Source organism: Miscanthus floridulus, chromosome 6 (genome assembly GCF_019320115.1).
Source record: "Miscanthus floridulus cultivar M001 chromosome 6, ASM1932011v1, whole genome shotgun sequence".
In the NCBI taxonomy this organism is placed as follows: Eukaryota; Viridiplantae; Streptophyta; class Magnoliopsida; order Poales; family Poaceae; genus Miscanthus; species Miscanthus floridulus.
The window spans coordinates 124,838,921-124,855,726 of NC_089585.1; the positions used below are offsets into that span (position 1 = coordinate 124,838,921).

Sequence of the window (16,806 nt, forward strand, 5' to 3'; positions counted from 1 at the left end):
GCGAGGTTGGGTTGGGCCTATACGGGCCAAGGTGGGAGGGTGGGACAGAGAGAAGCAGAGTAGTAGCACAGGGACAGGGGAGATGAATTCGGTGCTTCGGTTCAATTCCATGCTGAAACCGAAGCCGAAACCGACACCCGAACTTTGATGAGTGCAAAACCGAGAATCAAACCGAAAACCGAACAAACCGAAACTTCGGCTCGGTTCGGTTCGGGTCGGTTCGGTTATCGGTTTTCGGCTGAAAAGTGCCCATGGTGAATCTCCACGACGCACGCCCTCATGCCAGCGCCAGCCTCCCCGATGACCTGCGCCAACGCGCGTGCGAGCTCGTCGGCTTCCGGGACCACGCCGAACCCGCCCCAGCTCGTGGCCATGGCCACGCGGTGGCGCAGCGCGGCCACCTATGGTGCCCACCCACGGAGCACAAGCCCAGTCCCCGCCGCGACCGCGCGGTCCTCAAACCCATCCAGGAGTGTCGTCGTCGCCGCGGCCCTGACGAACGGCGTGCCGCTGCGCTCCAGCACGGCAGCGAGCGTCGTGGCACCATCATGGTCCTGAAGCTCACGTACGCCACCGACGAGTCTGGGAATGCATCCAGCCACGCGTTGACGTCGCTGGCGGGGCCGCCTTCGTCTGTGCTAACCGGCGGGGGCGCCACCGGTCCCACTGCCCACACGCTGTAACACCCTCGGTGTTACACTATAAATTATTTGCTAAAACATGTCATGAGCACCGTGTTTATGTGTTAATGCATGGAATATAGAGTGTAGATCAATTTTCGTAACTTAAAATGATCAACGGAAATGCATAACGAAAGTTATTTCCATAGTCATGTTATATCATTTAGGGTCTAAAACCAATTTTTATTAAGCAAAAATGCTATGGAACATATATGTGGTACTTGAATAAAGTTTGAAGTACAAACTTTGTAGATGACGATGAAATACCCGCGGTCGAAAAATGATATCACTAGCTAACATTTCTAATAGCTTGGAAATTAAATTTGAAGCAAATCCAACCCAACACTTAGTCGATTTCTTAAGTCTGAAAACTGAGTGACAAAGCTATGTTTGGTATTTTTTTTGTAGAGAAATTGGGTTAAGGAGTGATGTTGTATTATGGCTTGTTTTAGAAGCCTAATATACCCTCTTAAGTATAGCAAAGGTGGTTTGGCGATTGGATCAACGTTTTAGATTTTTCGAACGCTTTAAAAATCATGCACAAAATGCTCTCGACCGGTTTCCTCGCGTGGGCGCAGTCACCGTGCCTCGGGGGCATGGCGTCGCAGCGTCGGCTCGTCCAGCGCAAGCACGCACACACGCGCACCGCCATGCTCGGCGGGACGCTGGGGCCGGTTGGCCTAGCCGCACGGTGTCGGTGCCATCGCAGGCCCAACGTACTGGCCGATCCGCTGCCGTCTAGCCGCTCTGCCTCGCTGTGTCGCTGTCGCTGCCGTCGCGTCGCGTCTGCACGCCTACGCTGTGCTGCCCCTCCCTAGCCAGGTGGATGCCTTCCGCACGTAGCCATGCACGCCGTCGCTATGCCATTAATGGCACCGCAGCACGTGGGCCATGGCCTATCGCCGACGCACTTGCTCATCCACTGCGCTTGGGACGAGGATCCCTCGGCCACGGCAGCCGCATCCCACCAAGACGCGCACCAGTCGAATCCTGACCAAGCCCCACTACCGTCCCGTCCAACCGCGTGCCCCTGCTTTTCTCTCTGCCACCGCCATCGCCTTGTGCCCATGAGTGCACCAGAGATAAGTCACCTCTGTTCAATTCGTCTCGTCTGCACCTGCGCTCTCTTGTCCTCGGCCAAACCATCACCACAACAGCAATCATGGTACGATAGTGGTGCTTTAGAGTTAGCTAGCTCTCCCCGCGGTGGCTATGGTTGGCCAGCATGGCCTGCGCGTCGTGGTCGCCGTTGTCTACCTGATAGTATGGTTAGTTTATATATATCTGAGTTGATGCTAAGGTCTATTAAATCATTTAGAAGTGTTAATGTTATTTAGATTAATAATTGTAGGAAATTTTTGTGGCAAATTGGTAATAGCTTTAGCCATAAAATTTTTACTAGTAGATTCAGTTAGATTATTGTGTGCTCACTATAATTTTTGTAGCCTTAGAATAGGTTGAGAAATATGGTGGCTTAGTACTCCTTGTTGTAGTATATATATTAAATCGGTAATAAGAATAAGGATGTCCTTTAGTTGCTAAGATAATACAGTGAAATGTTTCATACTAGTTTAGTGGGAATAATAGGTTACTTAGCATCTTAGTCATTAGAGCTAGCTCAGTAGCTTGATAGATGTGTTCTTATTTTAAGAGTTGTTGTTGCCGTATTACTAAGTATTGCATCATCATTTCATGCATGTAGATAACTGAGTTGGTAGAGTTCATGACTGCGGGCGAGCAGGAGTACGAAGGAGATAATCGCGGAGTATGAGGAAGGAGATCCTCGTATAGGAGGGAGCCCTAGAGCCATCAGTTGCTGACTTTACTGACACCCCGCCTGCCCAAGGCAAGTCCCCGGTGCATAACCCTTATTTTGAATGATCACTAGATATATATATATATATATATATATATATATATATATATATATATATATATATATATATATATATATATATATATATATGATATGCATTTACTGTTACTAGGCATTTTATGAAAACTACATACATAGATATACCTACCTATGAGTCCTACTAGCTATATGTCGAGTAGTTGCTATGCTCAGTATTTTGATAGCATGAGTAACATGTCGTTACTCACAATAGGTGATTATTATTATCACTCATGATAAAATGGTGAAAGGAAAATGGAGATCTGGGTAGGGATATGGTTTGGGTATTGGTGGGTGTAAGAGGTTGTGTCCTACGGCCAATGGGAGCATATAGCTTGGTTATACTAGTTTTTCCCTATCTGTGTTGATTAAGGACCAGGCCATTGTATTGGGTTCTAGGCAAGTCACAGACTTATTATCCCGAGCACATACTTGTTTATGGGAGCAGGGAATGCTTGTTGCTCTCTTGTTGTGGGTTCTGGCTCTTTCTAGACCGACTAGATTGGAGGACGGGGATAGGAGAGGTCTAAGCACCACACTGAGTCCGAGACTCATGTGTGGGGGCTTGTAGTTCCAAGTTTGGACGGGGACCTGGACCCCTTGATAGGAGAGTGGTGGGTTGGTTCTGCTTATGCCTAGGGTACAAGAGGGGCGTATGTTTTAGGAGTATCTAGCTAGGCATATTAATTTGCGAATCGCCGGGTAATCTAGTACGGCTTGTCTACAGTCTAGCACCGTAGTAAGAACTAGAAGATGAAAGGTGGTGAAATATAACTGTTTGCTCAACCCTTGCTTGAAAGTAGAATATGTGCTTACATAGAATGGTTAGATAATGAACTAATCATGACTGCTAATAATAAACATACATAAGGATTCACTACTAGTATTGCTTTCCGCAAAAAGAAAACCCAGCAAACCATAAAGCTTGTAATATCCATTGGAGTCAGGAAATTATTCCCACTAGTCAGATAAGTCTTGCGAGTACATTATGTACTTAGGGTTTATTTACCCCTGTTGCTGGTGCAGCTTGAGGAGTAGCTGTTGTGTGAAGGATTCTTCTGGTGGGCACAGACGGATCCTTGTATATAATCGATAGATGTTTATTTTAATTCTGTTGTTTAATTTCCATACTCTGAACTTGGTACTGTAATAATGTATTTCTAAGAACTATAGGTGTATGAAATAGACTAAGTATTGTAAACTCGTTCTCATTATTGGATCCTGGAGAAAAAATGTGGATTATTCGAGTCCTCCCTTGGGGTGTGCTCGATGGAATCCGCCCGATGTAGCTGGCCTTTGGGGTGCTTAGTGTCTGGTGGAAGACGAGCGCCTCTGAAGGTGTGTTAATTGAGGTGGTTTTGCCATAGGTGGTATCAGAGCCAATAATGACCTACGAGTTTTGTAACTCCTTTCAAAACCTAAAATTTAATCAATAAAAGTTTTGCGAAAAGTAGGATGTGATGAAATTATGTAAATAAGTATAAGCCCTAGTAATATGGTCTATCTAGGATAGCGGCACTAGTTTTATCTAATCAAGTTTCTGTAGGTATACTAACTGACGTTGCGTAAGAATCGACTAGAATGCGGTGATGAGTGTACGATGTGCCAATTTTTTTTTGCAAATGACGCTATATTCCGGCTTGAGTGAACGGGTAGGCCGATGCATGCATCATGAAAGGAGAATCTTGCTTTAACTAAACTCCCCCTACATGTATAGTTTCAATTAGTGAATTGATAGGATAACCTAAAAGGAGTGCTTTAATAAACATCTTATCATTTTTCTAGTCTCTTATTCCTTATTTGGAGGGTTGTCCCTAAGGGTTGGTTCCTATCTGTTTGTAGATGAACCTGAGGTCTGGCCATGGGAGCACTAGTGCTGGAGCGGGCCATGGTCTTGGCGAAGGCCAAGGTGAAAGTGGACGGGGCAATGAGAACGACAATAGGGAGAGCCATGAGGCCCCACTTCTGTCTCCTCCTCCTCCGCCACCTCCACCTCTGATGACTCATGCGGAGATGATGGCAGAGATGTTGGCTGTTCGTCGTGAGTCAGCCCGTGCCATGGAGCTGTTAGCATAGGCTATTGGTGGCTTCACCCGTGGAGGCCACGGAGGCAATGGTGGGAACGGGGGTGGTGCCCGCGGTCCCAAGGGACCCTGTTCTTACCAGAATTTCTTGAAGATGCACCCACCCATATTCACGTCGACTGTTGAGCCTATGGATGCGGAGCATTGGCTTTGTATTCTAGAGCAGAAGTTTTAGCTGTTCATTGTAACTGAGGAGCAGAAGGTGCGCTTTGCAGCGTAATAGCTATTGGGTTCTGCTAGTGCATGGTGGGACACGTTCAATGCCATGTAGCCAGTGGATCACCGTGTGACTTGGCAGGAGTTTACTGCTGCTTTCAGAGAGTATTACATTCCTACTTGGTGTTCTAAATAGGAAGTTAACAGGAGTTTCTAGACCTGAGGCAAGGGAGCATGTCTGTGATGGACTATGTAAACAAGTTCAACCATCTGTCATAGTACTGCTGGGACTCACGTCGATACTGATGAGAAGAAGAGGGACCATTTCTATCAGTGGCCTCTCTTACAGTCTGTAGAAGGAGTTATACATAGGAAACTATCAGACCTTTGGTGCTATGATAAATGCTGCTATTGCCATGGAAGGACTGTAAGTGTGACATCTCATGCTGAAGTGGATGCAGTAAGCGGGTGTCTACTAGGTCTTCTAGTCACCCCAGGCTCTGAAGGTATCGGTTGTTAGGCAGGTGCCCTATCAGCCTTCAGGTGGGCATTTGTTCCCATCAACCTTAGAAGACCTACCAGACACCTTTCACCTAGTATCCGTGCACCTACTCAGTAGGTGCTAGTAGCAACAACAACAGCCCCAAGGATAGTAGGTCCCACCTCGTTAGGGGTAGAGGAATAAGCCTGGTGCTTGTTTCAAGTGTGGCGAGGAAGGCAACTATGCTTAGGAGTATCCACATAATCAGCCTGCATAGTTTGCTCAGCCCTTAGCTAACTCACGTCTGATCAAGTGGACGATTATTAAGAAGAAGGTGCCCGTGAGCCGCTCCTGGCAAGTTAACTTCACAGAGGCTGAGAAAATTTTGCAGAATGAACCAGGTGATGGCTGGTATGTTTACCATTGATTCCCATCCAGCATATGTGTTGTTCGATTCTGGTGCATCACATTCATTCATGAGCATGGGGTTTGCACAAAGGCACAATATATCTCTTATGGCTATACCTATTGCCTATAGAATCAGTACTCCGGGTGCGCAGTTGTGCATTAATACTCAGACAGACATAGTTGGATTAGTGCTAGCCACTCACACTTACCGCCTTAGTTCATGGTGCTGCCTAGGCAAGGCATTGATGCAATTCTAGGGAATGAACTGGTTGCGTGTATATGGTGTAGTCTTGGATCTAAAGTAGAGAGTTGTTGAGTTATGACTTCCTTGTTCCAAGGATATGATGTCTCTTCTTATGCTCTTAGATCTAGTCTTACCAGTTGCTGCTCATGTTGAAGCTTATCGTAATCTTGCCTCTATTCCTATGGTCTGTGAGTTCTCAGGATGTCTTTCCTGAAGATCTACCTAGGGTTGCCACCAGGATAGAGATGTAGAGTTCTCCATTGAGTTAGAACCTGGCACTGCTCCTATCTCCCAGTGCCTATACCACATGGCCCCGAAGGAATTGGCTGAAATGAAGGTGTAGTTAGAAGGGTTGTTGGAAAAGAGATTAATCCATCCTAACTCTTCACCATAGGGTTGTCCAGCCATTTTTGTGAAGAAGAAGGATGGCACTCTTCGGATGTATGTGGATTACCATCCTCTCAATGCGGTAACCATTAAGAACAAGTATTCCTTTACCTCATATTGATACTTTATTCGATCAACTTGCTGGTGCCAAGATGTTCTCCAAGATTGATTTCCGTTAGGTTATCATCAAATCAAGATTAGACCACAAGATATACCAAAGACAACTTTCTCTACTAGGTATGGGTTGTATGAATACCTGGTCATCTCCTTTGGTCTCACCAATGCTCCTGCATTCTTCATGTATCTCATGAATTCAGTCTTTATGCCAGAGTTGAACAAGTTTGTGGTGGTATTTATTGATGATATCTTGATATACTCCAAGAACAAGGAAGAGCATGCCCAACATTTTTAGATAGTACTGACTCGATTAAGGGAACATAAACTGTATGCTAAATTCAGCAAGTGTGAGTTTTGGTTAGATCAAGTGCATTTTGGGACATGTTCTGACACCTAAGGTATCTCTATGGATCCAAGCAAGATGCAAGATGTGCTAAATTGGAAGTCTCTCAAGTTAGTGCATCAGATTCATCAGTTCTTTAGTCTTACTGGATACTATCGGCGTTTTATTCCTAACTTCTCCAAAATAGCTCAGCTGATGACCAAGCTGCTCCAGAAAGATGTCAAGTTTGTATGCAGTCCGGCTTGCGAAGAAGCTTTCCAAGCTCTGAAGAAATTCCCTTACCACTGCTCCTATTCTTACCCAACCAGATATTGATAGACCTTTTGATGTATATAGTGATGCCTCGAAGATGGGGTTGGGATGTGTGCTTATGTAGGATGGGCATGTGATAGCTTATGCTTCACATCAGCTAAAAAGCACGAGGTGAATTATCCCACCCATGATTTAGAACTGGCTGTTGTGGTGCACACTCTAAAAATTTGGAGGCATTATTTGTTGGGAAATAAAGTACACATTTTTACAGATCACAAGAGCCTCAAATATATTTTCACTCAGTCCGAGTGAAATATGAGGCAATGGAGATGGTTGGAGCTAATCAAGGATTACAATTTAGAAGTTCATTACCGTCCTAGAAAGGCTAATGTGCTAGCTGATGCTTTGAGCCAGAAGTCGTATTAGGTTGAAGAAATACCTTTGTCTCTCAACCATGCTGAGGTGCTAGCTCACATTGCCTTAGTCTCGAATTTACTTGAACAGATTATTATAGAGCAGAGGCAAGACACTTCAGAAATTCCTCACATCAAGAAATTAATTGCCGAAGGGCGTGGTCCTTAGTTTAGCATTGATGAGCAAGGTGTAGTAAGGTTCAAGAATAGATTGGTGGTTTTGGCAAATGAGTAGATTAGAAGAAAGATTTTGAATGAAGCTCATCATTCCAAGTTGTCCATCCACCCAGGAAGTAACAAGATATACCATGATTTGCGCCACATGTATTGGTGGTCCAATATGAAGCAGGATATCACCAAGTATGTCGCGGAGTGCGATACTTGTGGTAGAGTTAAGGTAGACCATATGCGTACTCTGGGATATTTGCAGCCTTTGCCTATTCCTGTTTGAAAATGGGAAGATATTTCCATAGATTTCGTTGTGGATTTACCCCACACTTCCAAGGGCTACAACTCTATTTGGGTCATTATGGATCGCCTTATCAAGTCCGCTCATTTTCTCCTGGTGGATGCCAGATATTCCACCAGAAAGTATGCCAAGTTGTATTTTGATCGGATTGTGATCCTTGCATGGAGTTTCTCTTACTATCGTCTCTGATAGAGGGTCAGTCTTTGTCTCTCGCTTTTGGGAGCAACTCCTAGGAATGTCTTGGTACTAGTCTCCTCCGAAGTTTAGCTTATCATCCACTAAACTAACAGGCCAAATAGAAAGGGTAAACTAGGTAGTTGATGATATATTGAGAACTTGTGCCATTTCTTTTCCTGAGAAGTGGGACGAATGCTTGAACTTAGCTGAGCTTTCTTACAACAATAGCTATCAAGAAAGCATTCGTATGGTACCCTTTGAAGCTCTGTATGGAAAGAAATGTAGGACACCACTTAACTGGGTTGAAGTGGGAGACCAGTGCATATTTTGAGCCTGATTTCATCAAAGAAGCTCAAGAGCAAGTCAGTATTATTCATAGTCATTTGAAGGCAGCTCAGAGCTGATAGAAAACTTATGTGGACAAGCAAAGAAGGCCTTTTATGGTAGAACCGCCTGAAATAACACACTTACGGAGGTGCTCGTCTTCCACTAGACACGAAGCACCCTGAAAAGCAAGCTACAACGAGTTGTATCCGTCGGGCACACCCTAGGGGAGAACCCGAAAGATCCATATTTTTCCCAAGGATCCAATAATGAGAACGAGTTACAATACTTGTCCATTTCATACATCAGAAGTTCTTAAAAATTACCTTATTACATTACCAAATGTCAGAGTATGGAATAATAAACAGCGGAAATTAAAAGTAATCATCTAGCGATAAGGGATGAGGATCCGTATGTGCCCACCAGAAGAATCCTCCACACAATGGTACTTCTCATGCCATACCTGCAATAGGGGTACTTCTCATGCCGTATGTACCCTGAATACATAATGTACTCGCAAGACTTATCTGACTAGTGGGAATACTCACAATATGATAAGCTTTATGGTTTGCTGGTTTCCTTTTTGGCAGAAAGCAATACTATTAGTGCAGTCCTTACTTATGATATTATTAATAGCCGTATTAATTTATTAGCTATCCATTCTATGTAAGCACAAGTTCTACTTTCAAGCAGAGTTGAGCAATCAGTTCCATTTCATCACCTTCCATCTTTCAGTTCTAACTACGATGCTAGAGTTAAGACAAGCCAGTACTAACTCGGTGGCGATTCGTGAATCAATGTCCCTAGCTAGGTACCCCGAAAACACACGCCCCTGCTTGTACTCTAGGCATAAGTAGGAACTAACCCATCACCCTCATGTCCTAGGTGTCCAGGTCCCCATCTAAACTTGGACTCCAAGCCCCCACTCCTGAGTCCTAAACTTAGTAGCGGTGCAAGGACCTCACCATCCTGCCACCAATCAGTCAGTCCGGAAAGAGCCTAGATCCATGACAAGAGAGCAATGAGTCTTCCCTGCGCCCATAACCAAGTATGTGCTTGGAATAATAGATCAGTGACTTGCCTAGCGTCCATTGCAACGACCGGTCCTTAATCAACACAGACAGGAAAAAAGTGTAACTGAGCTATGCCCTATTGGTCGCAGGACACAACCCCTTACACCCACCAGTACCCAAACCATATCCCTGCCCGGTCACCATTTTTCTTTCCACCATTTTATCATGAGTGAACATATTTATCACCTATTTACGAGTAACAACAGGTTACTCACGCTACCAATATCCTAAGCATAGCAGCTACTCGAACTATATTAGTAGGACTCATAGGTAGATATATTTATGCATGTAGTTTCTATAAAATGCCTGTAACTTAAATGCTCATTATATATATATATATATATATATATATATATATATAGTGATCATAAAATAGGGGTTATGCACCGGGGCTTGCCTTGGGCAGGCGACGGGTCAGCAAAGTCAGCACCAAAAGGCTCTAAGTCTCCCTCCTGCATGAGGATCTCCTCCTCGTACTCCTCAATGACTTCCTCATACTCCTATTCATCCACGGGCACGAACTCTACCAACTCATGATCTACATGCATGAAATGATGATGCAATACTTAGTAATATGGCAACAGCAATTCTTAAAATAAAAATACATATGTCTAACTACTAGCTAGTGCTACCAGCTAAAGTACTAAGTTACCTACTGTTATCACTAACAAGTACAAAGCATGACATACATTATCATAGCAACTAAAGGTATTCTTACCCCTAATATTGATTTAATCTATATATGATAAAATAAGGATAATAGCTACTCTATTTATCAACTTACTCTAAGGCTATAAAATTTACAGCAATCACATAATAATCTAGTGAGCCTACTATAAAAATTTTATAAATATAGCTATCACCAATTTACCATAAAAATTCATACAAATATTAATCTACATAATACTAAGCTCTCTAGTTTGGCCGAACTAACAGAGGCCGTGGCCTTACCGGCCAAACACCGGCGAGCACAGACCTCTCCGGCACCGACCAGCACCACCATGACCCTCTATGTGCAACCCACAACAGATCGAGGTAACAATCGATAGGAATGGTGTTGCACGATGGCATGTCCATGCGCCGCGGCGGGGTCTGGCTACGGCAACACCGACGTCGACGTGCTTTCCTAACTCAACGTCTCTACCACTACCCCGTATCCATCTACAGGCTAAGAGCAACAACATCAAAACCCTAATTGAATCACTACCACTCCCAATCGCGCTGGAACAAGAAAGTTATAACTTGAAGCATTATCCCTACCTTTTTTCTAGTTCACTAGGGTAGTTGTTTACATTGAAATGTATTTTTATCTCTTTTCCCACACTAGGCACATGGAATCTCAGGATGAGATTTTGTTTATGGGGGATAGATTTGTAACACCCTTGGGGTTACACTATAAATCATTTGCTAAAACATGTCATGAGCATCATGTTTATGTGTTAATGCATGTAATATAGTGTGTAGACCAATTTTCGTAACTTAAAACGATCAACAGAAATGCATAACGAAAGTTATTTCCATAGTCATGTTATATCATTTAGGGTTTAAAACCAATTTTTATTAAGCAAAAATGCTTTGGAACATATATGTGGTACTTGAATAAAGTTTAAAGTACAAATTTTATAGATGATGATGAAATACCCACGGCCAAAAAATGATATCACTAGCTAACATTTCTAATAGCTTGGAAATGGAATTTGAAGCAAATCCAATCCAAGACTTAGTCGATTTCTTAAGTCTGAAAACTGAGTGACAAAGCTATGTTTGGTATTTTTTGTAGAGAAATTGGGTTAAGGAGTGATGTTGTTTTATGGCTTGTTTTAGTAGCCTAATATACCCTCTTAAGTATAGCAAAGGTGGTTTGGCGATTGGATCAATGTTTTAGATTTTTCGAACACTTTAAAAATCGTGCACAAAATGCTCTCGGACGGTTTCCTCGCGTGGGTGCAGTCACCGTGCCTCGGGGGCACAGCGTCGCAGCGTCAGCTCATCCAGCGCACGCACGCACACACACGCACTGCCATGCTCGGTGGGACGCTGGGGGCCGGTTGGCCTGGCTGCATGGTGTTGGTGCCATCATGGGCCCGATGCACTGGCTGATCCACTACCGTCTGGCCGCTCTGCCTCGCTGTGTCACTGTCGTTGTCGTCGTGTCGTGTCTGCACGCCTACGCTGTGCTGCCTCTCCCTGGCCAGGTGGATGCCTTCCACATGTGGCCATGCATGCCGTCGCTACACCATTAATGGCGCCGCAGCACACGGGCCATGGCCTATCGCCGACACACTCGCTCGTCCACTGCGCTTGGGACGAGGGTCCCTCAGCCATGGCAGCCGCATCCCGCCAAGACACGTACCAGTCGAATCATGACCGAGCCCCGCTGCCATCCCGTCCACCCGTGTGCCCCTGCTTTTCTCTCTACCGCCGCCGTCGCCTTGCGCCCACGAGTGCCGCCAGAGATAAGTCACCTCTGTTCAATTCGTCTTGTCTGCACCTGCGCTCTCTTGTCCTCTCACCGCCTATGCCACCCGTAGCCTTGATGATGGTTGGCCGGGCGCCAATTTGGCGTTTCTGACCTGGTGAGTCATTAAGGTCGCACTTGGCCATGGGGGCGGATAACTCGCTCACCCTTCTCCCACTGCCCAATTCGTTGTATCACCATCTTCGCCTTGATCTTTCCTTCGCCCTGCACAACTTAGCCTAGTCGCTACCGGCTCGCCTTCGTCACTAACGTGTCCGTGTCACCACAGTGCGCCGCCGCATTCCACCGCCACACGTGGCCAGCCCGGTTCAGGGAATCCTCAGTCAAACCATCACCACAGCAACAACCAGGGTACGATAGTGGTGCTTTAGAGTTAGCTAGCTCTTCCCGCGGTGGCTGTGGTTGGCTAGCATGGCCATGCGCCGTGGTCGCCGTTGTCTACCTGATAGTATGGTTAGTTTATATATATCTGTGTTGATGCTAAGGTCTATTAAATCATTTGGAAGTATTAATGTTATTTAGATTAATAATTGTAGGAATTTTTATGGCAAATTGGTAATATCTTTAGCCATAAAATTTTTATAGTAGGTTTGTTAGATTATTATGTGCTCACTGTAATTTTTGTAGCGTTAGAATAGTTTGAGAAATATGGTGGCTTAGTACTCCTTATTGTAGTATATATATTAAATCGGTAATAAGAATAAGGATGTCTTTAGTTGCTAAGATAATACGTGAAATGTTTCATACTTGTTTAGTGAGAATAATAGGTTACTTAGCGTCTTAGTCATTAGAGCTAGCTTAGTAGCTTGCTAGATGTGTTCTTATTTTAAGAGTTGCTGTTGCCGTATTACTAAGTGTTGCATCATCATTTCATGCATGTAGATAACGAGTTGGTAGAGTTCATGACTGTGGGCAAGCAGGAGTACGAGAAGATAATCGAGGAGTATGAGGAGGAGATCCTCGTCTAGGAGGGAGCCCCAGAGCCATCAATTGCTGACACCCCGCATGCCCAAGTCAAGCCACGGTGCATAATTAATCCTTATTTGAATGATCACTTGATATATATATATATATATATATATATATATATATATATATATATATATGATATGCATTTATGTTACAGACATTTTATGGAAACTACATGCATAGATATACCTATCTATAAGTCCTACTAGCATAGGTCGAGTATCTGCTATGCTTAGGATTTTGGTAGCGTGAGTAACCTGTCGTTACTCACAATAGGTGATTATTATTATTACTCATGATAAAATGGTGAAAGAAAAATGGAGATCGGGTAGGGATATGATTTGGGTATTGGTGGGTTTAAGAGGTTGTGTCCTGCGGCCAATGGGGCATAGCTTGGTTATACTGTTTTCCCTGTCTGTGTCGATTAAGGACCGGCCATTGCATTGGGTTCTAGACAAGTCACAGACTTATTATCCTGAGTACATACTTGTTTATGGAAGTAGGGAAGGCTTGTTGCTCTCTTGTCGTGGGTTATGGCTCTTTTTGGATGGACTAATTGGAGGTGGAGATGGTGGAGGTCTAAGCACCACACTAAGTCCGGGACTCATGTGTGGGGGCTCGGAGTCCAAGTTTGGATGGGGATCTAGATCCCTTGACAGGAGAGTGGTGAGTTGGTTCTACTTGCGTCTGGGGTACAAGAGGGGCGTGTGTTTCGGGGTACCTAGCTGGACATATTGATTCGCGAATCACCGGACAATCCGGTATAGCTTGTCTATAGTCTAGCACCGTATTAAGAACTGGAAGATGAAAGGTGGTGAAATGGAACTATTTGCTCAACCCACGCTTGAAAGTAGAACATGTGCTTACATAGAATGGTTAGATAATGAACTAATCATGACTGTTAATAATAAACATACATAAGGATTCACTACTAGTATTACTTTCTGCAAAAAGAAAATCTAGCAAACCATAAAGCTTGGCATATACTTTGGAGTCGAAAAATTATTCCCACTAGTCGGATAAGTCTTGCGAGTATATTGTGTACTCAGAGTTTATTTACCCTTGTTGTATGTGCAGCTTGAGGAGTAGTTGTTGTGTGAATGATTCTTCTGGTGGACACAGACGGATCCTTGTATATTATCGATAGATGTTTATTTTAATTCTGCTATTTAATTTCCGCACTCTAAACTTGGTACTCTAATAATGTATTTATAAGAACTCTAGGGGTATGAAATGGACTAAGTACTGTAAACTGGTTCTCATTATTGGATCCTGGAGGAAAAATGTGAATTATTCGAGTTCTCTCTTGGGTTGTGCTCGACGGAATCCGCCCGATATAGCTGATTTTTGAGGTGTTTAATGTCTGGTAGAAGACGAGCGTATCCGAAAGTGCGTTAATTCGGACGGTACAGACACACATGCGCTTGCTGGCTAGGTCCTCAAGCGGCTGCGCCTCCAGGTACTTCCCCTCGAGAGGGTGGCAGGTGTTGCACAAGAACGCCGCGCCCTCCATGTTCCAGAGGAAGTTATCCTTGATCCCCTCGGAGTGCTCGTCGCGTCCGCCCTCCGCGTAGCTCCTGTACATCCGTGAGATCTGCCGCCACGGGTTAGGACGGCGCACCGGGCAGCGCCGGGAACGAGACGGCGTAGCCGCGCCCGGCATCGCCCTCGGGTGGCCTTGGCATTCGTCGGAACAGCGAGTGCGTGGCGGCCGTGGCAAGCACGCCGGACGGCGCGAACACCAGCCACGGGACGCCGGCCTCCGCTGCGAGCTGCTGCATCCACCAGCAGAAGAAATCCGAGATCACGGCAACGACTCGCCCGTCTGTGGCGACGTCGTCGTCCTCGGAGTCGGAGCGGGCGTGGGACCGCAGCCACTCGCCGAGCGGCGCGCGTAGGGCGGCAGCGTGCGCGTGGAAGTCGGCGCCGATGGAGGTCGGGCCCGACGTGTCATGGTCAACGGTGGAGGGGAACAAGAGCGGCCGCACCGAGGGAAGGGTGCTCGGCGACGAGCGGCGCGAGGAGGTGGATCGTGGCGGGCGTCTCGACAACGGTGATGCGGAGGCCGCGCGCGGTGAGGAGCGAGGCGAGGTGGAGGAGCGGCTGCATGTGGCCCTGCGCGGGGTACGGGACTAGTAGCACATGCGGTGCTCCGGTGGTGTTGCCGGTGCCGGAGGGGGCTTGCGCGGCGGCCATGCGGGGTACTGTGGCTGCGGTCGTCGCGTGGGCTTGATCTGCTACAGCTTGTGCACGAATCGACGATTATCGGCGTGGACTGGGGTGATTGCTTCTAGTTACAGTTCTACTTACGAGCCTTGTGGGAATTAGGGATCAGAAGAACAGAAGTAATAGAATGGAAGAACAGAGAGACGATGGAGTCGTCGTGTTTGGAGAGCTCAGAAGTTTATAATATCATGCATGCCTCATTTCCGCTCTGTTGCGCGAGGATGCATCTTTACCGAGCGACGAGGATAAGACGGATAAAGAAGAAATAGATGAGAGGTAATAAAGTCATTTTGCATCCCATAGATATATTGGCTTCCCTACGTGTCCTACCACGTATGTAAAAATGGCTTAAAGTTATGAATCTTTCTTTCTCGATGGTAAATATGTAGGAATAATTTTAAGAGTGCTATCTAAAAAATGACGTCCGTCGTAATAGTAAAAGTTAAATATCCCGACTGCTTTGATTGGTCACTGGTAATAAAATGCTATCTGAAGACGAGTACCACATTCAGCCAATTTATAAGGGTCGCCCAGCTGCCCCGCCTCTCTGTCGCACGGCAGTCGGCAGTCCCATCTACTGCCGCTAACCGCTCTCCTAATGGCAACCAGGGGATGCAGAGTTTTAAGTCTACCTCATTGTTAAAAATAGCTATGGAAAACTCTCTATTTTCATCCATTTAAAAAACCTAAAGCCAAAAGCCGTAACCATAGTTTAAACGTCCTACGAAAACTGTACTACATGACACGTGCGCCTTTTGAAAGAGCAGGTTCAATTTTTTTTGTTTGTCATTCCACTTTTGCAACTACACTTTTCAGAAGCTGAACCAACACAACATTATTTTAAAAGAAAATTGATATAGGTGTAACATTTTTTCTAAAAACGAGAAGGAGTAAGAAAAATGAAAATAGATCTCTTCCTTCGTGACAATTATATTTGTTAATTTGGACTACATTAAAGGTGTGTTTGAAGGATTCCAGATTTTCGCAAGAATGCTTCGAATTCAAATTCTCTTCAAATATGTTTCTCATAAATTAGAATTATTTTGTGGAACTGTTTACCAAGCTTGCTGGATTTACTATAACCAGGAGAATCCAGGTTTTGTGTGTTTCTCTGAACTAGTAAATAATGAATATCGGTTCCAAGTAATTCTCCCTAAAATGTTCGATCTTTATAGTAGTCGGCAACAATGATTTTAATATAATGATTCTAGTGACGATTTGAAACATTTCTTGCTGCCAAATGCGCCATACGGCGTGATGGGTCGTGCGACCTCGCCCACCAGTCTTTGATCATCGTATGTGGTCACCCGCGACATGCCACCTTACCACATTGCCTGTTGTCTAGCCTCACCCGCGCCAACCCCATCATCCACTAATCCGTTGTCGATGAGCCTCTCTCATTCATGCTCCGTCCAACCGGCGCCTTCCACTTCTCGTGGCCACCGATGCTCCACCACCTTGCTGCCTCGCTCCACCGCTAGACTACCGCCAGAGATCCAGGGGTTGAAAGGAAAACATGTTTCCTAACCCTCCGGCAAAGGGCGGCACACAACACCAGCGCAGTCGTGGGTTTGATTGTAATTTATCTTGCATCTTACTCGATTCCCTAAGATACGAACAATATAATGTA

The 16,806-nt window shown here is 45.2% G+C and overlaps 1 pseudogene; it reads right to left on the minus strand.

The window, feature by feature from the left end:
- Window positions 1-224: 224 nt before the first annotated feature.
- On the minus strand, window positions 225-15,146 carry LOC136461177 (UDP-glycosyltransferase 89B2-like; annotated as a pseudogene).
- Between the last annotated feature and the right edge of the window lie 1,660 nt (window positions 15,147-16,806).